Source organism: Heptranchias perlo, chromosome 16 (assembly GCF_035084215.1).
Source record: "Heptranchias perlo isolate sHepPer1 chromosome 16, sHepPer1.hap1, whole genome shotgun sequence".
NCBI classification, from domain to species: domain Eukaryota; kingdom Metazoa; phylum Chordata; class Chondrichthyes; order Hexanchiformes; family Hexanchidae; genus Heptranchias; species Heptranchias perlo.
Window position 1 is genome coordinate 37,518,707 of NC_090340.1, and position 23,984 is coordinate 37,542,690.

General features: G+C 40.0%; 1 protein-coding gene across 2 annotated transcripts in view; it reads left to right on the top strand.

The window, feature by feature from the left end:
* The first annotated feature begins 703 nt into the window (after positions 1-703).
* znf536 (zinc finger protein 536) overlaps positions 704-23,984 on the top strand; it is a 238,512-nt gene continuing 215,231 nt past the window's right edge. For both annotated transcript variants that reach the window (XM_067997970.1, XM_067997971.1), the window contains exon 1: positions 704-812. The gene's annotated coding sequence lies outside the window, so the exon portion shown is untranslated. The remainder of the gene's footprint in view (positions 813-23,984) is intronic.

Genomic DNA, 23,984 nt, shown 5'->3' on the forward strand with positions numbered 1-23,984 from the left:
AAAGCTTCCATTCTAAAGCAGCTTAAAGCCTTATAAATCAATAATGACACAGATGGACTGCTGATAATCTATTTAGAATGCCTGATAGCAAATATTGTTGTACAGATGATTAGAATGGCCACTGTTTTAGCAGCAAGCTTTTCCTTTTTACTAGGGCATGGCTGAACAAAAAAGTACTTTCACTTTTGTCTGCAAATCCCCTTGCTAGTTTTTGGGTGGCACTGGGCTGCAGCATGGTGAGAAGAACAAAGAGGTTTAGAAGCTCCTGCTAATATAATGATATCAGACCTTGTTTCTACAACACAAAAAAAGAGCTCTTAATGGAATTGTCTCTTCAGGTGTAAGTAGCATAGAAGGTTGCTTCTTTTATAATCTTTGGCCTGATTTAACACGAGAAGTGGGAAATAAAGTGGAGGTTGTCAGAAATGGCAGCTGCCTGGAATCCTGATAAATATAAGCTGTTATTGATCTGATGAAAATGAAAGATCCCAGTGCTATGCAGTATTTAGCTTCTTGTCTAGAACACGTCACCAGTGGCCTTGCTTTAGGATAGATTTTCATTCTCACTTGCTAGATTTTATTTCATCTTTAACCTTTTCAGTTGAATTTCCTTGACCTCTGAATATTGCTGTGATTTGGAGAATTTGTTGCAGTTCACTTTACATCATATCTTTATGTATTTTTCTTTTTATGATAGGGCAGTGGAACACCCCTCTCAAAAATCTTTCAGTGCAAAGCTCAGCTATTTAACTCACTGGTGTTTTCCAACCAGCCAGCCAGTCCTAAAACAAGTATGCAGTTCATTTGCTAAGGTAAGACTTCTATACTCCTGTGTGTATATATATATATATAATATGTGTGTGTGTGTGTACATCCCACCTGTACAAAGCCTGGTACCATAACGAGGATAGTGTGGGAATGAAATCTGATCAGTTTTATTTAGTGAGCCACAGGATAAGAGAAATTATTTACTTAATGCAGATGCTAACTGTTAACTAACATGGAGTTGGCCCATGTGAATATAGCTGTCACTTCAGAGTAAAGGTAAGTGAGGTATTCTCTATTCGAATGCCCCCATTATTAAGCTGTATAATAGTGTTTGACTTCAAGTAGTAGCTTTTTTCCTTCTCTTGCAGAAATTATCAGAAGCGTTTCCCACAAACTTTGAAAGTGTTTACTTACAATTTTATGTAACTGGCAAACTGTTCAACACAATTTTAATCTGCCATCAACTCCATAAGAAAAATAGTTTTAAAAAAAAATTATAATTATCTACCAAGCCATCCAGATTAATAAATGACTAACAACTTGCATTTATATAGCACCTTTAATGAAGAAAAACATCCTAAGGTGCTTCACAGAGGTATAATCAGACAAGAACTAGCCAAAGAATGAGATATTAGGAGGGGTGACTAAAAGCTTGGTCAAAGAGTGGGTTTTAAGGAGGATCTTATAGGAGGAGAGAGAGGTGTAGAGACAGAGAGGTTTTATGGAGGGAATTCTAGAGCTTAGGTACTAGACCACTGAAGGCAGAGCTGCCACTGGTGGGGTGAAGGGATTGCGGGGTGGGGGGGTGGTGGTACACAAGAGGCTAGAGTTGGAGTAACACAGAGCTCTTGTATGGTTGTAGGGCTGGAGCAGGTTATAGAGATAGGGAGGGAGATAATAAAGTGATTTGAATATGAGAATGTTAAATTTGATCCGTTTAGAGGACCAGTAACCAATGTAGATCTGCAAGCACAGGGGTGATGGATGAGTGGGACTTGGTACGGGATAGGGTACAGGCAGCAGAGATTTGGATGAGCTCTAGTTTATGGAGGGTGAAGGATGGGAGGCTGGCCAGGGGACCATTGGAATAGTCAACTCTGGAGGTGACAAAGATATAGGTTTTGGCAGCTAATAGGCTGAGGCTGGGGTGGAGCTGGGCGATGTTACAGTGGTGGAAATAGGCATTCTTTGTGATGGAAAAGATGTGGGGTCAGAAGCTCAGCTCAGGGTCAAATAGAATGCTGAGGTTGCAAACAGTCTGGTTCAGTGTGAGACAGTGGCTGGGGAGGGGGATGTGCTTATCGATTGGGAAAAAAAAACTAAAGAACAAGAAATTACTTTTTAAGCAAAAGGGTGACAATTTCAACTGCAATTGTTTTTTTTGTCCGGGGGGGGGCAGTTGTTTGACAGGTGCCTTGCTATTGATTTTCACTGATATTAAATTTTCCTTTTGGTGTCGTGATCTCTGCATGAAAATGACATGTGTGGCATATCCATTATAACTAATACATAATTGTAATGTTATTGGGATAGGACATCTGTTGGATTTACACCAGTAGCATCCAATTTCAAAAATCTTTTAGTTAGTTCCTTAAAAATAGTAACATGTTGTAGAATTCTGCAAAGATCATACCCCTCATTCATAAATTGCAAAGCATTTTTTAAGTAAAGCTCAATTTCGCAGTTGAACTTTTATGGAAAATTCTGAAACTGTCAGTAGAAAAGTCCCAACTTTCAGTTTTTTATTTTTAGTTGCAAAGATTTGAATTGAAGTGGTAACCACAGATTTGTAAAAATTGAAAAACAGTTTTGACAATTAAATGTTATACCTCACAACATAAATCAGGCCAATCATCTCAGCCTCAGGACATTGCTGCAGGAGTTCCTCAGGGCAGTGCCCAACCATCTTCAGCTGTTTCATCAATGACCTTCCCTCCATCATAAGGTCAGAAATGGGGATGCTCGCTGATGATTGCACAGTGTTCAGTTCCATTCGCATCCCCTCAGATAATGAAGCAGTCTGTGCCCGCGTGCAGCAAGACCAGGACAACACCCGGGCTTGGGCTGATAAGTGACAGGTAACATTCGCGCCAGACAAGTGCCAGGCAATGACCATCTCCAACAGGAGAGAGTCTAACCACCTCCCCTTGACATTCAACGGCATTACCATAGCCGAATCCCCCACCATCAACATCCTAGGGTTCACCATTGACCGGAAACTTAACTGGACCAGCCACATAAATACTATGGCTACAAAAGCAGGTCAGAGGCTGGGTATTTTGCAGTGAGTGACTCACCTCCTGATTCCCCAAAGCCTTTCCACCACCTACAAGGCACAAGTCAGAAGTGTGATGGAATACTCTCCACTTGTCTGGATGAGTGCAGCTCCAACAACACTCAAGAAGCTCAACACCATCCAGGACAAAGCAGCCCGCTTGATTGGCACCCTATCCACCACCCTAAACATTCACTCCCTTCAACACTGGCGCACTGTGGTTGCAGTGTGTACCATCCACAGGATGCATTGCGGCAACTCGCCAAGGCTCCTTCGACAGCGCCTCCCAAACACGCGACCACTAACACCCAGAAGGACAAGGGCAGCAGGCACATGGGAACAACACCACCTGCACATGCCCCTCCAAGTCACACACCATCCCAACTTGGAAATATATCGCTGTTCCTTCTTCGTCGCTGGGTTAAAATCCTGGAACTCCCTACCCAACAGCACTGTGGGAGAACCTTCACCATATGGACTGCAGGGGTTCAAGAAGGCGGCTCACCACCACCTTCTCAAGGGCAATTAGGGATGGGCAATAAATGCTGGCCTTGCCAGCGACGCCCACACCCCATGAACGAATAAATAGAAAAATAACAAATTTTGAACTGTCACAAAAGATATGTAACCAATATTTTCAGACTTTGTTTCTCAGCTTAATAAATTCTGTGGTGCATTCAAACTGTCATCTCATACCCAAGTGGGTCAAGATTGGATCAGACTTGGCTGCTTGCCCCTGTTCAAACAGAAGTGGGCTGAGGGGCAGCAAGAGCTTCACACTGCAGAAAGAAGTTGATGTATTCCATTAAAACTGAATGAGTTGTGCCAAGTTAATGCAGCTGAGCACGGATTAAAACTGAGCCCCCCTGGTATTGGAAATGTGATCTGGATGCCCATTCTTCAGATTATAAATAATATTTTGTAACGGCAGGTATATGTCGGATAGATGTTAATACCAGACAACAAGATTCTGATGGGATTTCAACTCCTGGGGAAATATTACTTTTTACTTTTATTTCAATACCTCCCTTCCCATTTGCCCCCCCTCCCCCTCTCATGCTCTCATCCTCAGTCTGGAATGTGGGATGGTTCAGCCTGCAGATCTTTCCATAAATCCTGTTGAAGTGCACCAGAGAAGCTCTACAGTTGAGCAAGAAAGGATTCCTTCCTTCTACGTTTTTCTCCCTTCCCCAAACAACTTGACCAAAAGGGACAGTTTGCTCCCAGGAGAAGCCAATTTGTTCATCCAGTCAAGACTAGAATTCAAGGCTGAGTCACCAGGGTCCAGTACACTGTTGCTCTTGGATTGCAGTGTCTCCATTACTTTTATCTCTTGAACTTGAACTCCACTTCTTTTGGCATTTTACGTGACTATATTTAAATGCATTGTATCCTGTTTTGAAATTGTTAATTGCTTCATCCCATTATTTTTCTTGTAAAAGTTCTACAGAATTTGATGGCGGTAAATCCATTAATGGATAGCCCAATTCTGTAGGGTGAGCTGTTCTAAGTTTTGGGAAATAGGTTTAAAAATGAAAAAGAGATGCTGCCTGATTTGCGGGCAAAGCTGTTTTATTTGATATTTTTCTATCCTGTGGCAGGGAGCTTGTACTAGGACGTGACTTATACTTGGACCTGATACTAGAGCAGGGAAACAGCTGTTCGTTGTCTAACAGCATGCACACTGCACCGATGGAGGTTCTGTCACCACCTGCACACCCTAAATCAGCAAGCATCTGTTTTTCATTGTAGTTCACACAAAAGAAAAGATCTGTCCACATTCATCTCAGCAGCGATAAGAAGGTTCTTCAGATTCATTGCAGATAAACTTTCGCATCAAATGGAAACATACTTACAGTTCAAGTCATCTGAGGACAATATATACTTCAGTAATAAAATGCTATTTTAACCCTTTGAGTAGAGCAGCAGCAATTTCAGCCTCCAAAATATAACAACATCACATCTTTTGAACATTTCAAAAATACTGCAATCCACCCACCCCCCTCCTCTGAAGAGAAAACATAGATTCTGTGACTTTGTACTTTAATTTATTTTTGTTTAATAATATTCAGTTAAAACAATTTGTGAAAAATCTTTTTATCCATGTTCAGTGTTGAAAGTTGAAATGTTGAAAGGAAATTTAGTACCTTAAAGGCCAAGAAGGTTTGGTCCCTAATAAGTTAATTGATTGCTGTTAAAATATAATAGTGTGTTTTATAAATTGGAATAATTAGAAACAGGACTCAATGCTAGTCCTGATAGGTGACTCCCACCTCCAGCCAACAGTATACTCTTAAGTATTTGCCTTGAATGAGCATACAAATGATCCCTTATTGCCCTTGGTTGTGCAAATTAAGGTGCACATAGTTTATAAAAAACCTGCTATAGCACTTTTGTAACTTAATCTGAAATGTATCTTAATCTGAGAGCATTATCAGTTCTCGGATCACTCGAGAACAGTAATGTAAAATTTAAACACCTATGCATGTGACAATGGTGATTAAAATACCTGTGTCTCACTAATCAAATGTCAAGTCTTCATTACATGTCCCAAACACGAGGTAAATACATTTTCCTTCCTGCAGTTGTAATGTTAACGGTTGGGTGGGCGATGCATGTGGCTGAACATGTAGAAAATGAGCTTGTTTCCCTTCAGATTTAATGTGTCTATAAAGAGAGTTACGTGATATTGCATTCACAGTACCAAGTTTTTGCAATGATTTTTGGGGAGAAGTTAAAGCTATCTGTGGGTAAGTATTTCGTATGGATAACCAGATTACAAAATTTAATGCAGAACCTTGGATAACAAAAACATCCTGGGCAAATATTCATATTTGCCATTGCCAACTTACACATACATCTTTGATAAAAGAGAAAGTCCTGAGGCTAAATTCTGGAACACAGCTGCGATCAATTTTTAAAATCGCAATTACTCATCCCAGTAATTAACAACAATCATTTTGGCCGTGATCTTATTCTGAAAAATCTTTTTAAAAAAAAACTTTCTGGCTCCTAATGTGACAATTATCCACTTCTAGTTAAGAGTTTGATCACTGCAAATGAATATCAGTGAAACTTGAAAAAATACTTTTAGCGATTATTGTCAAAATATTTTAGGTTTGTGTAGTAGAAAGCATCATGAATACGTGAGCACATTAACTAAAAGCATTTTAGCTATCATTTCTGGGTGGCTTCTTTTCTTCACCGTGGTGTCATTTTTGTGAGCATCGAATTTCTTTCCTGATTTTGACTGGCAAACGATTGCTGCTGGCTAGTTTTCTAGTAAATGACAGCAGTGAACCAACACTGTAACTCAAAGCCTTGATGCATGTGCTACTGCTTTTCCTTCTTTTGCAGAAATCTGTTAACCAAAGCCCTCGCTGGCAATTTAAGCAACTCTAATGTTTTTGGCAATTTGAACTAAGTGACCAGCATTTTCTGGTAACCATCTGTTGCACTGGAGTTCTGTTTTGTATCGAATATAATTTGTTGTTGCATTGCAAATATGCATGTGTATGTTCTGGTCTGCGTCATATGGATGCATTTTTAACTCTTTCAGGACTGAATCTGCCCTATCATCCCAGCACTTGGTTTAACAAAATCTTACTTTTCACCACCAATATATGCAGTTTAATTACAGTTAGTAAAGCAATTGTCAAGTTCTTGCATGTGTTCATATGCACGGGTCAACTTGCTCCAGACTTCTATGCTGTTAATGCTGGTGTTGGTGTTTGGTCTAAAACTGACACAGGATGAAATCTCACATCTGCTTGACAATGCAAATCATGCAGATATGTGCCAATCAATGCCAGTTCTGAGCAGACCCACCTCAGGGGTAAGTCTCATGCTGGTTTTGATTCAAATGTACATCAGTACAAATGGTAGGTAGGTTCACGCTGGCCACAACTTTCTAAGCTCTGATATCATCATGTACAATTTTGCTGTTGTAATCACATAAAGAATACTGAAGCTTATGGCAATGCACTTTTACGCTGCTTAAAATATACATTAAAAAAAATCTATGAAGGCACCCCACTGTAAGGAAGCAGTGCAAATGGAATGAATGAGATATATCAAACATCGCAAATATGAGCCCTGTGCTCAGATTACACCACCAGGTCCAGGTCTCTGTATAAACACAGCGCCAGTCAATACAAAGTCACATAAGTCATTTCTGTAATATGTGACTCTGGTTCCAAGCAACATTTGTTCATCCCATTCTATTACAATTAAGAGGATTCCATTATATAATGCAAACCATTACATGAGAATGGGACTAAATAACAAAGTTTGTTTCTTTATCACAATGTTCTCTCAAGAAACTGTCAGGAGTCTTTTGTTTTTCTTTTTCTGAAAAGAATATAACTGTCCAATTGAAGTACTGTACAATATTAGATTATATGTGGAATCCACAGGGAGTCTGGCACTCCAAAGGCCAGGAGTATTCCAAATAAAAATGCCATTTATAACCTGATTAAATTACCATCAGTGACTTGAAAGGTTCGCACATTTTTAAACTGTAACCATAAGGGAATAAAGTTAAGAATAAGTCTGATAAGAATTAATTTTATTTAAGAGCAAAATAGATTCTAGTCATTTCTATGGCATTAGACTTCTAAATTCCTGCAGTTTCCTTTATAAATATTTTTATGCAGCTGCAGTGCACTCCAGTGATCTAAAGGTGACCTTGCAACCTTCTGTCCTAAAGCCTGACCCATTACCTACCCGTTACTGACCCAATGTCACACAACAAAAGTCACAGAATGTGTTAATGGCCTGTCCTTTAAAGGTGAGGAGAAGAAGCTGACCTGCCATCTTTAGGCACTATTACATTGCCTAGATGGATCCCAGGAGAGCGGTGCTCAAACAGAGACCCATAACGTCCATGCACCATTCTCCAGTTTGCTTTAGCTGTTGCCAGAACTACAGTCAAGCTTCGCTGGAAGCTGGAGACATGCAATTTCATTGGTAAAAGGAAGAGAATCTGGTCCCCGTTTTACATTCAAATGGTAGCTGCTAGCTAGACCCACAAAAATGTACATCACAAATACCATCAGGTCTTCAGAGTTTCCCCCCCACTTTTATTACAGTGCACCACTAACTACATGCTTGCAATCAACAGCACTCACCGAATATTAAAGTGTCTTTACTTTGGTAGCGCAGACTTTTAATGCCTAGGATTTGCCTCGTGAGATGAATTGTAATTAACTAATAACACCTCACATATACTACGCTTTGGGACCAGTACTGTGCTGACATCTGCTGAAATCTGGTCCCAAAGGTGCATTGCAACTGCCATGAACTGTGTGGCACTGGTACAAGCAAAACCACCACAATCCCAGTGTTTCATGCTGGTGTATTGTGGACCCAGCTGCAGTAAAGTGCAAGCTGATCCTATTTACAGATTTTTCGCTTGATAATGCATCACACAGTGATATGGGTTGATGTGAATAACATCACTGCATTATAATGCAGTCTATGATGGGCAGTCCTCCCCTGCAACCTAAAACTTAGGCCTTGAAATTACGCCGTGCGAAGATTAGTTTATGAATGTTTAACGTGTTCATATTAAGTTCCCAAGCTGCTACTTAATGGAATTCCAGTTTGTTTATTTAAATAGGTTAAAATATTTAATCTCTGCTGAATTGTGGGCAAAGATATTTAATACAAATGTTTTAAGCATTCGTACAATAATCTTTGCACAGCATAATTTCAAGGTTTAGATAGCTCCAGTTGAAGAGTTAGCATCAACACAAGAGTGCTGTCATTTCTATGATTCTATGAAGGCCTTTTTGCCTTTCTGTCAACAGTATTGTAAATCTGCTTCTGTAGATTTGGTGTCATTTAGGTCCTTTAAGTATAACTAAGGCAAATGTTTTTCTTTAGTAATATTGCGGTGTTCTGTGTGTTACAGGTTATTTTAGGTAAAACCATGTTATTTAAGAACCACTCACACACAAGTTCCAATTTTGGAATCAATTAGTAACCCCGCAAAGGTTACTTTCGGATAAAAGCAGTCTGGTTAAAAATGAGTTTTCTTTCGCAACGCTTCATTTGCTGTAAAAAAAAATGGACTGTGTTTATCAGAAAGAGTGAACTATGATTAAAGCATGCATTTATTATGGGTTTTATGCAGATACATTGATTGTAACAAGTAAAAGCACAAAGTCAGTCCGAATAACCAAACGCAGCACCCTCCCTGTCCTTTAGGACAGCTTTATTTGTTTGTTTAGACTGTTCTAGCAGGACAGTATTTTTAAAATTTCTTTTAAACATTGATAAAGTCTACATTTAGCATTAAGCTTCCAACATCACTGTATAAACTCAGTCTGCAATCTTGGCGTTTCTCCAATACATTCAGCTTTTATTGCTTTGTACATTCCCACATTATGGAATTTATCTCGTAACTAAATTGGAGCTATTCTTAGTATTTGCACTGCAAATCCTAATAACACAGAAACGTAGGAAAGAAACGACTCTGCAGTCCATCTGCTCAGTCCTAAAAATGAATACCTCTCAAATGCCCACTCCCTCCACCATCCAATTCTCCCTTAAATGTTTCCATGCTATCTGCCTCTGCCGCCTCCCTGGGCACTCCATTCGCACATTCACCATCCCCTGAGTGAAGTAGTCAAAGTAGTCCTGTAGTCTCATTACCTCACATTTGTCGAAACTGTCTATGTACCTTTTCTAAGCCGATGCCTCATAGTTCTAGAGTTTGTGGTAAGTGTTTTATTAGAGTTCAGTTTATCTGTTCACTTAAGAATCTTGAATACTTGAATAGTATCTCCCCTGAGCTTTCTCTTCAACAATCCCAAGCGCTTTGACTTCTCATCATAGCTGAGAAGCCTTAACCTAGTATTAGTTTGTTTTCCCTTTTCTACAGTAGTATCGTAGCCAGATATGTACAGATATGTACACAACCCTCCAGGTTTGGTTGTACTTGTGCCTCATACATACTCATTGAGGATAATTTTAACCTAACCTGCTCAGCAGGAAATTGACGGGATTGGGTCGCACTCCGGTTTTACAACCCATCCGATTTTTGAAGTCAATGGAGAGTAAAATCAGGCCAGGTGTAAAACAGGCAGAACTTGAAGAATTCCAGGAAATTGTTTGGCGTAACCTCCCTCTCATTCGTCCACGCTGACCCCCTCTTACCATACCATATCTGAATAGGCGTTTGATTATCCTTTCTTTCAGGATGCCCTCTAATACTTTACCGATAATGGACGTTAGGTTAACTGGCCTATAGTTCTCTGGGTTATCCCTATGCCCCAGAGAAGAAGCAACTCTTGGTACTTGTGTATTTTGTTTGAATATTGCTTCGCGAAAGGCTTTTCTGTTTGGTTGTACTGAGCCACATCAATCGGGAAACTTGCAAGTGGTCTTTGCCACGTTAGATGATTTCAGCCAGGGCAGAAATGGGGTCCACAGTTGTCCTCAATGAGGCTAGGCGAAGAAGAAGAAAAACCATCCAGAGGTCCTGCTGCTTTTTGCTATCCACTAACCACTGATGGAAAGTGTGCATGTGAGGATATCAGGTGAAGTCAGGATTGGACTTGCCAACTTTTTCTTGACTGAGACACAGGAGGCCTGCTGCTGACAGTGAAACTGCGTCCCAGCATGAAAACTACTTTTAGGAAAGGAGAGGAGAAAACTGAAAACAAAAGATAGTCGGTACAAGAATCACTCTTTAAGATTTCTCGTCGGTCTGCCATGGCGTTGCACATCATGGGGAGTCAACACCAAGTATAATCTTCAGGTCTAACAGAATTAGAAAGTATGGGAGTAATTGGATCAGAGTGCACTGATGTAATCCAATCCCCATTTTAAAATCATATATTCCATTCCTATTTTTAATAATAATACTTTGATTTTATATTATTATTTACAGTTCAATAGCAAACATTTTGTCAATTTGGGAAGCACTGGATGCTAACGTAGCAACAGCAGGGAGTTTAGAAACAGATTGTGAACCTCTTGTAAGAAGGCAGTGGGAAAATGCTAACGGTTTGAGTGAAGCATGTTGGATGGCAGGTGATACAATAGGATGGCATGGAGATGGCTGATCTCTGTCTAACAGGACTGATGGTGAGAGCAACCGTAAGCAATAACCCCAGTTATTTACTGCTAATCGGAAACCGAATGCTCCAAATTCTCCCATGTAATGTGGTTCTCAGATACCAGTAAAGACACTAGTGGGGTAGCTTATAGTGAACCGGTTCAGTGGTATAGACAGGGTTAGTAGGGATGGATATAGTATATTTCTGGTAAATGGTATTGAATCAAAGGATGCTTTGTGGACAGGGAACATTGTGGAAGCTGTTTTCATAAAAAATGAGTAATCATTTTAAATTAAATTTGTGAGCTTTATCGAGATGAAGATTATTTTTCTAAAGTTACAACATGTGTTTTCATATAATAGGGCAATTAACCTTGCCAGTATACTCCGTCCCCCAAGTATTTTTCCTTATTTTTAAATTTATAGATGCCCCTTCTCATTTAAAATGATCTTTTCCCCTTGTTCAAGGCTATCTCCCCTCACCATGCAATAGAGATTGGGCAGCCCTTGTCTATCCATCTCTGTGTTTATCTGGTAAGAGGAATGTGAATATGACCTGGCATACTACCACCCCCTCCCTCACCCACTGTGGGGACTCCTGGCCTCTGTTTGTCTTCTCCTTCTGAGGAGAATCATAGCCTTTGTTACCGCCAGACTTGACAATGCTCTTCTGGCTGGCCTCCCATCTTCCACCCTCCGTAAATTTGAGCTCATCCAAAACTCTGCTGCTCGTGTCCTAACTTGCACAAAGTCCTGTTCACCCCATTACCACTGTGCTCGCTGACCTACATTGGCTTCTGGTCCAGCAACGCCTCGAATTTAAAATTCGCATCCTTGTGTTCAAATCCCTCCATGGCCTCGCCTCTCCCTATCTCTGTAACCTCCTCTAACCCTACAACCCTCCGAGAACTCTGCGTTTCTCTAATTCTGGCCTCTTGTGCATCCCTGATTTTCTTCGTCCAACCATTGGCGGCTGTGCCTTCAGCTGTCCAGGCCCTAAGGTCTGGAATTCCCTCCCTCAACATCTATGTTTCTCTACCTCTCTTTCCTCCTTTAGGATGCTCCTTAAAACTTAACTCTTTGACCAAGCTTTTGGTCACCTGTCCTAATGAGGCTCGGTGTCAAATTTTTTCTGATAACGCTCTTGTAAATCTCATTGGGATGTTTTATTAGACGCTAAAGGCGCTATATAAATGCAACTTGTTGTTGTATAGGTACAGGTATAAACCCTGGATTAGCTCTCAATGTATTGGTACTCCAACCCCCATTCCTCCACGTTGCTCAGGATATTCCTTTTCAAAAATCCTAAAAGATTCCTATACTTTGTTGAAACAGATCTTGTAAAACTAGTCAATCATTTAGGATTTTTCACTTCATTTAAAGAGAGTTTGCAAGGTCTTACGAAACATTAGAATAATGTAAGATTTTGCGTAGGCTGTGAATGCATCATTTTCCTGCTTTATATTATAAGCACATATAGAATCAATATTGTATGTGAAGATACAAGTTCTTTTTTCCGTAGAGAATTTCTTTTTTTGACTATATTCCTATGATATGAATGCTGCATACTAGTGAAAGATCTGCTTCATTCATGACTAACCCTGCTGTTATCAAAGTAACTTCCAGCTTATTAGTGACAAAAGACTTTTATCCTTTGTGCTGCCCTGTTCACCAGTGCTTCCTGAATTAAACTGCTGTTTCCTGTCCTTTATATGCATGACCACATCTGGGTAGCTTGCTCACAGCCTTGCTCCTTAATAACAATCACCTTCCCTTTCAGTCTCTGTTGATTGTTTCTAATTCACTCTGACAGATAGTGCCTGACAACTTGCCTGCATTTCCCTCCCTCCGCGACCAGAAGTTACTCACAGCACTTATATAGGCTGTCATTTTTAATATTTGATTTCATTTCATGTTATTTCTTTTCTGGGTTGATGGAACAAAATACCGCAGTGTTGAACAGATATAATCGCAGCATACTGAACAGGATATATGCTGTGAAAGAGTTAAAGGCTTATTATTTATGAACTTATTGCATGACTGGGTATAGCGCTACTTTTGCTTTAGCACTTTATTTTTGTTTTTGACATTTATATTAGCTTAAAAAATCCCTTTGTATGGTTTCTGTAAAGCATTTTCTCTAGTTTGAATTAAATTCTGATTTTTTAATCAAAGTCTCAAATTAAATAAGTTATTTTATTACTTCCAAACAACAACCCACTAGCAAACTTTATTAAAAAATCTGTGTTGACGTAAGCATGTTAGTTAGGGATTGTCATGTGTATTCAAAGCCATATGAAGGCTTGATGGGTGCTCAGCAGGCTGGCTTTGTTCGGTATTCATTCCTTTGTCAAGTTTTACCTTGAGTATGAGAACTCTCTCATTTCCCTTAAGTACTAAATGCATGCGAATTGGCATGTTTGCCTTGTGATTCTCACATGGTATTACTTATACGTGTTGCGATGCCTAGCAGGCTGGCAAATATCTCCAACTCTGTCCCTTAAAGACAATGGAGTTGAACTGTGATGGAACGGTAACACACTGTGGGCAACGCCACTGCTGATCATTTAGGTAATAAGGGTTGCTGAGTGGGGGAGAGGTGAAAAAGGATTTGTATCTCAATGAACACGAATGGGCTTGGAAAGTCCTTGCCAAAGGAATTGCTAATGTTTTAATCCTGCAACACTAAAAGAACATTTTGGTTGCACTCTGTTTGGTATATCAAAATGGGCAATTTCATTTCTTTTGAAAGATAAAGATTTGAACCAAAATAAAAAATCCTATTCATAACATTTATTGTATTATTTCTACATAGTATTTTGCAGTAATTATGGACATTTATGCAGGTTTGTGCACTCATTACTCAAAGGTCGTGGTCTATTGAGTTTTTAAAAAATCCCATTTTACTACAAGAAGCTGTTAGAATATTTATTGATCTCAGTAAAGGCTCCCATTAACTGACCAATCTAAATTTCATAACATTGTTGTCAGGAAAATGTCATAATAGTTCTGCATTTGCGTACTGTCTGCATCTAGCCATTATGTCAGAAAGCAAGCAGTGCCTGGATGTGGCTGTTAAATTATCCCTAAATATCAACCTGAACTGCTTAACAGTTCTGCAATTTGAGACTGACATACAGATGACAATCTGTCATCTCTTTGTTGTTAAATATCAATATGTACTGAGATAGTGTTTGTGGAGTGAAAACCTGTGCTGCCTTCAGCACAAGTGACTTAAACAAAGGCAGCTGAGCTGCTGATTCAGTGGAACAATGAGGTCCTTAAAACAGCTCTCATCACACTGGTATGTTAATCAAAATTTTGTAATGTTCCCATCATTGAAAATATACAATTCTTTGCCTTGTCTTTTTCAAAAATATCTACCTTTACTTACTCTGACCTTTCTGTTCATCTGTCGCTGTTTCTTCCAGATTTTGTTTTGTTTGAGGTGCTTTTTTTTAAATTCGTAACTGTCTCCAGTTCCCTCTTCCTTCTTTCACTTTTCCTTTTCTCTTGTCTGTTATGTTTCAAAATCAACATGCGTCACAATTTAAATTGGCATAACACAATGGAGTAATTACAATCCCAACAGCTGTCTGTTATATATAGAGCTTTAGTTTAGAACTATAGATGATTTATTGAAATCAGCAAAATGGTGTGACTGGGGCTTGAATTATGCAACTGTATACCCTGTTGACATTTAGGTTTGATAAAGACAGAAAATTGCAGTGCACCCTTCTTTGATGACAATTTTTGGTTGATTCACAGCAAATTTAGCCAATAATTAAAAGGAATGTTAGCTCCAGATGTGACTATAATGGAACCTTATGAAGCTAGTGAGAGAAAAATTGCTTGGAATGAAGCAGAAAAAGTCAAGTGCACACCTGGTCTTGACAAAGATTACATTTACTGACTCCTCTGCTATCACATTACAGTGACAGAGCCTGAGGAGCAGCTGTAGAGAAAGGCTTGGAAAATCGGCATGTAAATAGCAGTACATTGTTAACTAAATCAGATGTTGAGGAAAAGATATGCCAGAATTTAATGATGATCTATGTGCAAGTTCAGGGTTGGCAGTAGCTTGTACGGATGGTAGAAAAATCTCATATCTTTTGGTGCTGTCCTAGGGTCATAAATCTGGCTTGTTAGACTGCCATAGGCTATGGTACAAAGCTGGTAAACTTGCCAAAATCTTTAAACACAGCTTTGAGGTGGAGAATTCTCATTCGTCACCAGAATGTTATTCATCAGTCCAGATCTGCCTTTGTTGTTTTTCTACTCTAGAATAAAAGCCATACAGAGTAAATTTTTTTTTTTATTCGTTCACGGGATGTGGGCGTCGCTGGCGAGGCCAGCATTTATTGCCCATCCCTAATTGCCCTCGAGAAGGTGGTGGTGAGCCGCCTTCTTGAACTGCTGCAGTCCGTGTGGTGACTTCTGTATTAAACAGTCCCCTGTTCTCAGTAGCGATTTCCCCCAGTCCTATAACGACTTTTAATGGTAATCGGGCCTTGTGATGAGTTTCAAAGAGACAATTTAACACATTAAATTACTTTTATTGCTAGTAGTTTTGATGTATAGATCGATGAACTTATTCTGTGCTAAACCTGGTGCTTTACACAATTTTTAAGAACTGTTCAACACTAAGTAGTTAGAGGTCGAGTTTCCGCTTGTTACTGCTGGTTATATCAGTGCAATCAGGGCAGAATCAGCCGAGCCAGCGCAAAAGATCGCAAAATTTTAAGTGAGAGTTACGCTCAAAGCTACTTGCGTTTGTGTTTTCCGCAATTTTTTACACTGGTTCAAGATTCAATTCACCCAGAGCAGAACAAAACTGACCACATCCCCAGGTCGAAATTGCGAGATTCCACCAATTGCGCTGCTTTGGGGAGGCTCTTCAAATTGTACTCATTTTCTTCGGCGCACAGGCAGGTTTTAAAAGATTTTTTCATATCAAAAAATATTTAATTTACTAAGAAACTGACCAATGTACACCAATGAAACTAGTAAATGGTTCAGTATAGTTCTTTGAAATCATTTTCTGTGATTTTAAATCAGGTTACTCACAGGTGGAAGTCTGGACACCCTTATTAAAATGCTTATTTTTGCTGATAAACCCATTTTCAGCTGTATTAATAAAACTGCACCAGGTTACCACTCTTAAATACGTCAAGGAATACTTTTTAATGGAAAAAGGAAGAAACAATTACCTTTCATAAGGTGACGTCATAGTCAGCATGGGTTGGTGGGGGGGTTGCGGGGAAAGCAGCGGAATGTGAGGAAATTAAACTAAATCTTTAGTTTATTGTACACACTCTATCTTTAACTATAAAATATAAGTAAATGGTTAAATAAATAAATATTCAGAATAATGAATTACTAATTCATTTAAAATCAAGCTAAAAGCCATCAGCTAAATATAATCTAGACCCTAAGTGTTTCTATTAGCTCTAGGATTAAATTAATACTAACTAATAAATAAATAAATAAAAACTAGACACGGCCTTGCAGGTTGTGTGTCGGGACTGTGGTATATGGGAGGTTGTGGACAGCGAGACTGTTCCAGATTGCCACACCTGCAGTAAATGTCTCTGGCTTGAGACACTCCGGCTCAGAGTTTTTGAGCTGGAGTGTGAGTTGGAGACACTCTGGGGGTTAAATTGGATAGGGCCTGAAATCGGGCGCAAATGATTAACATTTGCTTCCTTTGCAGGCAGGACGAGACATTCGTCCAGCCTCAGTACTCACCTGAAAGCAGCATGGCAAATCCGCGTTGCCATGATGATTCAAGGACGTTTGCCCTTTTCACCAAGAGGGGGAGGCCCAAACTCTTAAAGGCAGGCTGTCTCTCTGACAGCCCAAATTCTCTTACAGGTATCCGGTCCCTGTTATTTGCTAAAAATAACAGTCTGCTGTCTGTACAGAGTCTGAATGGAGTTCAGACATCGCGCACATAAAACACAGATGCAGGTCCCGTCCCTATGTTTACAAACTGTTGAGTTATGTTAAAACATTGAATAAAGGTGCGCACCACTAAATCTCACATCCTCCAGTCTGCATGCCAGACCTCACCAATCTGCCGGTCCGAGTTGGTACCAGGCCTGCGAGAGTGCGTGCACCAAGGTTCTCTGATGATGCACTAGAGACCTTGGTGCAAAAGGTGGACAGAAGGAGGGACAACCTATATCCGCGGGGTGGTGGGAGGGGGAGCAAGATGTCCTCCAGAAAAGACAGTGGGAAGCAATAGGGGACGCAGTCAATGCCAGGCGCATAGCACCACAAACATGGATGCAGTGCAGGAAGAAGTTCAATGCTTTGACATGAGTGGTCAAGGTCAGTGAGGTCAACTGTCAAGTGACATCTCCCACCAACTACACCACTAGCCGCATCCACTGCTCCACACACTACACCCCCATCACCCACCTACCAACAAACTCTTTAAATCAGCACTCAAATCTTCCAATGAGATGCTTCCTCTCACCCTTACACAATACTACTGTTGCAAGCTGCACACCCACAACACACAGGCCACACACACAGGCAGCTATTCAACCATGGCAGGCACATCACCCAGACACATGTCCCACTTTCTTGCAGGAGAAGGTGGCGCATAACGGGAGGTAGCAAGTGGCACTGGCACTTAGCCCCTCGAGCCTGTTCCACCAATCCATAAGATCATGGTTGATCTGTGACCTAACTCCATACACCCATCTTAGCCCCATATCCCTCAATACCCTTGGTTCACAGAGATCCATCAATCTCAGATTTAAAATTCACAATTGAGCTAGCATCAACTACCATCTGCAGAACAGCGTTTCAAACTTTTCCCACCCTTTGCGTGTAGAAGCGTTTCCTAACTTCACTCATGCACGTCCTGGCTCTAAATGTTATACTGTGTCTGTCGTCCTAGTGTTCAAGGATAGGAGACCTCCAAAAACAGTTACAAATGCATCAGCAGCCAGAAGCAATAATACAGCAACTAATCTGTAAAACCGGCATGGTCCCTTTAAATAGCGCTGGTGGGGGTCCTCCAGGCACTCTAAGACATGTTCAGGTGGTTGTGGTTAAGTCAGTGCGTTGAGTGGAGCGTTAAGTCCCAAAATGGTGTCTATCACTTTAAATCAGCATTGCACACTGATCAAACGCATTTTCTCCTTACTTTACATGCTGCCGGCGTTCGTTATTTGTGTATGTGCTAAATTGTTTACCAAGATGGCATCCGGCGTACATCACGCTAGAAGCGTGCGTGCGCATCCAAGACGCCATCTTGGATGCTCGGGAGGCCACGTTGTGTCGAAACAACGGGCACTAGGCGGCCCAATTTCTAGCCCTCTGACATATAGTTCAGCAAGGTAAGGGGAATCAAGGGGAGGTACAGAAGGAGGTCCTGCAGACACTGGTCCTATCCAACAGGTACAATGTACTTGCTACCTGTGAGGATAAGGATGCAGGCTGTGGGGTGGACAGGCAGAATGTGAACCATGGTACTATGGAGCAGGAGGCAGTCCAAGGGGGGGAGGAGCAGAATAGAAAGGTTGTAGTCATTGGGAATTCAATAATTAGGGGAATAGATAGCATCCTCTGCAGTCACAACCAAGAGTTCAGAAGGATATGTTGCCTAGCTGGTGTAAGGGTAAAGGATATCTTGGAGCAACTGGAGAGGAACTTAGAAAGGGAAGATCCAGTTGTCGTGGTTCATGTTGGGACAATGACATAGGGAAGAAAAGGGAGGAGGTCCTTCTAAGATAATATCAGAAGCTAGGAACTAAATTAAAAAACACGTGGGTGGTAATCTCAGGATTAGTACCTGAGCCATGTGCTAATTGGCATAGGAATAGGCAGGTCAGGAAGGAGAATGCGTGGCTGAAAGACTGGTGGGGGAAGGAGGGGTTCCATTTCATGGGACACTGGCACCAGTATTGGGACAGGAAGGAGCTGTACCATTGGGACGGGCTCCACCTGAACCGGAATGGGACCAGCGTCCTACTGAAAAGGATAAATAGGGCTGCTGATAGGACTTTAAACTAATAAGACAGGGGGAGGGATCTGGTGAAGGTAACATAAGTCTGAAGAAAAAAGAAGCAGGAAATGAGAGTAAAGGTCAGACCAAGATAAGGAATAAGGGTAACATAAACAATAAGGGAATAATTACAGTCATAGAACATAAGTACAAAATGACTATTAAAAATGAAGTGAGGGGAACAATCACTAAAAACAAATTAATTTGCCTGTACAGCAATATGCATAGCATCCGAAACAAAACAGGGGAACTGGAGGTAATAATTAATAGCGAGAAGCCAGATGTGATGGAGATAATTGAAACATGGCTACATAAGGAACAGGACTGGCAGTTAAATATTGCAGGATATAATGTATTTAGAAAGGATAGGGAAGGAAGAAGGGGGGGGGCGTTAGAGTAGCTGTACTAATTAAAGACAACATAGTGGCAGTAGAAAAAAGGGACTTAAGTAACATTAAGATAGAAGCAGAATCCATGTGGATTGAGACAAAGGATAAGAAGGGATTGAACACATTAATAGGTATATTCTACGGACCACCTAATAGTGGAAGGGAAGTGGAGGATGAAATATGTAGACAAATCTACGAAATGAGTAAAAAGCATTGAATAATAATCATGGGAGATTTCAACTGCCCCCAAATAAACTGGCAAGAAGAGGCAGGGAAAGGGAAAAAGGGAGTGGAGTTTTTATAGTATGTACAGGACTCCTTTCTTACCCAGTATATGAGAAGCTCAACAAGAGAGGAATCACTGCTGGATCTAGTAATGGGAAATGAACCAGAACAGATAAGAGATGTAAGTGTAGGAGAACATCTAGGTAATAGCGATTATAATATAATAAGTTTTACAATAATGATTGAGAAAGACATAAGTGAGACAAAGACCAAAGTAATAGATTGGAAAAAAGCTAATTTTGAGGGGATGAGAATGGAACGTGGGAAGGTAAACGGGAAACAAATTTGACAAAGAGATAGAACAGCAGTTGATAATATTTAAAACGGTGATCAATAGAGTTCAGGAGAAATATATTCCTCTAAAAAACAAGAACAAACTAACCAATAATGGAACACCATGGATGAATAAAGAGATAGGGGTAAAATTGAAGCTAAAGAAAAAGGCATTCTCTAAGTATATAGACAACAAAGGAGAGGATGACAAAAGGGAATACATACATGTGTCCTACAGACACATAAATAATAAAAGAAAAATCAGGATAGGGACAGGGTCACTAAGGGATACACAGGTAATGACAGCGAAATGACAGAAATATTGAATAGTTACTTTGCTTCAGTATTTACCAGGAAGGCTAACAAGGTGGGCATGACATTAGAAGAAGAGATCAAAAAAGACATAAAAACATTTAAGATAGAAAAGGGGAAGATAATTGATAAATTAAACAAACTTAAGGAGGATAAAACTCCTGGTCCGGATCGATTGCATCCGTGAATATTAAAAGAAGTTAGGGAGGAGATAGCAGAGCTACTATTACATATATATATAAATTCATTAGAAACAGGAATAGTGCCAGAGGACTGGTGGACAGCTAATGTTATTCCTATATTTAAAAAGGGAGCTAGAACAAGTCCAGGGAACTATAGACCAGTTAGCTTAACCTCGGTGGTAGGAAAGATAATGGAATCTTTACTCAAAGATGTAATAGAAAAACATCTAGAGAATGAAAATATAATAAAGAATGGTCAGCATGGATTGCAGAAGAGAAAGTCATTTTTGACCAACCTTATTAAATCCTTTGAAGAAGTAGCAGAAAGAGTAGACAAGGGTAATGTAGTAGATGTAATATATTTGGATTTTCAAAAGGCCTTCAATAAGGTACCACATTGTAGACTGGTGACTAAGGTCAGAACATGTGGAATCAGGGGACAAGTAGCTGAATGGATAGCAAGCTGACTATAAAACAGAAAACAGAGAGTAGGGGTTAAGGATACGTACTCAGACTGGCAAAAGGTGGGAAGTGGTGTTCCACAGGGATCAGTGCTGGGACCTCTGTTGTTCACAATTTACATTGACGATTTGGATTTGGGAATCAAAAGTACAATTTCAAAATTTGCGGACGACACCAAATTGGGGGGTTTGATTAATACAAAGGAAGAAGACATCAAAATGCAATAAACTTGCAGAATGGGCATGTAATTGGCAAATGAATTTTAATACTGTTAAGTGTGAGGTAGAGCATTTTGGTAGGAAGAATAAGGAGGCCACATACTACTTGGATAATAAGTGTCTAAATGGGATAGAGGAGCAAAGGGATCTCGTGGTACAGATACACAAATCACTAAAAGTAGCGATGCAGGTTATTAAGGCAAACTGGGTTCATATCTAGAGGGATAGAATTGAAAAACAGGGAAGTTATGTTAAACTTTTATAGAACCTTGGTTAGACCACACTTGGAGCACTGTGCACAGTTCTGGTCTTCATATTATAGAAAGGATATAGATGCATTGGAGAGGGTGCAAAAAACTTCACAAGGATGATACCAGACCTGAGAGAATATACTTATCAGGAAAGGTTGAACAGGCTGAGGCTCTTCTCTCTAGAAAAGAAAAGGCTGAGGGGTGACCTGATTGAGGTCTTCAACATAATGAAAGGGAATGAAAGGGATTGACAGGGTAGATGTAGAGAAAATGTTTCCACTAATGCGGGAGTCCAAAACTAGTAGTCCTAAATATAAAATAGTCACTAATAAATCCAAAAGGGAATTCAGGAGAAACTTCTTTACCCAAAGGGTGATAAGAATGTGGAATACGCTACCACAAGGAGTAGTTGAGGCAAATAGCATTGATGCATTTAAGGGGAAACTAGACAAGCACATGAGGGAGAAAGGAATAGAAGGGTATGCTGATAGGGTTTGATGAAGTAGGGAGGGAGGAGGCTCGTGTGGAGCATAAATGCCAACATAGATCAGTTGGGCTGAATGTCCTGTTTCTGTGCTGTAGTTTTGATGTAACTCGATGTAACAATTACGTTCTATTGCTCTGCCAAATTGTGCTGGTTCATGGAAGATTTTACATTAGTAATTATGCAATTGAATTTTAGCAGAAACTTGAAGTGTACTCTAACCAGCGCAATTTCAAGCACAGTTTGGGTGCAATTTCCTGATTGCGCCCAAAGCGGAAACTCTACCCTTTAATGTTTAATTATATATTATTATTTTGGTAAGTATGTACAGTATTTATAATCGGTGGGTTTAAAGCTTCATCAATTCTGTACTATTTTTTAACAAATAATAATGATGGCACAAATCGTTTTTAGCATAACTTCATTTTTACCAACTCTTTGTACATAAAATTATTAGTGAATTTGAATATTTATCAAAGGTGTTTTCAGTAATGGTAGGCAGATAACCCTAGTGATGGAGCATTGGATTCCCATTCACAGAGCTTGGGTTTGAATCCCAGCTTCAAGTTCCAGCTTCATAACTGCTACAGGAAAAGAAATGTCATTAGTCATGCAATGTCAATAGGGAATGGTTTGCATTTTATATAATAGTGTACTGTGTTTATAAGCACCAACATTTTTCTTTTTGGTCTCTTTGCCTCACAAACCACCCTGGCCCAGATGGGCAGATGACCTGTTCCCAGACATCTGACAATGTTGCATTATAAGCAGCTAATAATGAGATGCACTGTGCACGAGTGTAGCTTGGGGTTTCTCTCGTTCTGGTTTTCTCACTGTCCGTATGGGGTAGCATTTGGTCTCTGCTTGCTGATTCCCTATGATGATAGGTCTGAAATTGGGGAAGGCCCATGTGAGGAATCATCCCTGCAAAAATATGCCACCCTGCTCTCCCGTGAGCACCACCAGTAAAAAGATGTAAATCAATGCTGTCAGGTACTTTATGCAAGTAAGTAGCAGCGATATTCAACTGTAGCAGCAAGAAAATATGGCCACCCAAATTGATAGGAAGCCTCAACCGATTTTCGCTGGCTTTCTGTACTTTATTACAAATCAAAAGGGAAAATAGCACAAATGCCTTTAATATAATCCTATCCCTTCAGGTCATGTCTTGGATCTTTTTATATAGGTGCTACAATGCATCACGACATCACCTAAAGTATGGAATAGTGTTATAGGGTAAATTCAGTGCTCCCAGGGGTTGCTGTTCTCAGAGAGAGAATGGGCTGGAGATACAACTACAACACAGCAGCACTGAATCTCGACTCGCAATCCCTCTGAATGCAACTTCCCCAATGGGAGCAGAAGATTGTTGAATTTATTCTTGCCTCTTGTGCTACATCTCTTGCAATGTTTAATTTTTTTAAATAATAAAATAAGCTCTATAGCACTTTCTACATAATTCTTTCTAAAATTTTAATGTCCATGTCCCATCCGTAGCAGCTCAATAGAAAATAAAAATTGCATAGGCACTGTAGTGTCAAATTAAATAAATGTACTTTTTAGGGGTGAACTTTGGACTTTGCGCTTCACCTTCTGGTAGCAAGGAACAGAAATCCAGGCACAAGCCATGCATGATTATCAACCATTAATTTAAACCAGGAAAACTCCCTGCATTTTAAAAAAAATGTTGAATCTTCTACAATCACCTGAATGGGTAGACAGGACCTTGGTTCAATGTCTCATCCAAAAGACAGCACCTCTGACAATGCAGCACTTCTCAAAGAGCTGCACTGAAGTATCGACCCTTTCGACTCAGAAGTGAGTGCTATCATTACCTAAACTGATGCTTAGGTAAGTGCTTAAATTACTATGGGATAAGGGGAAAGAGCAGGGAAATGACATTAGATTAAGTGCAACCAGTAGGAGAATTAGCAGCAGAAAGGGATAATGGAACAAATAACCTCCTTCTGCCCTTTTGGCACCATGTATCAAAGAGCAAA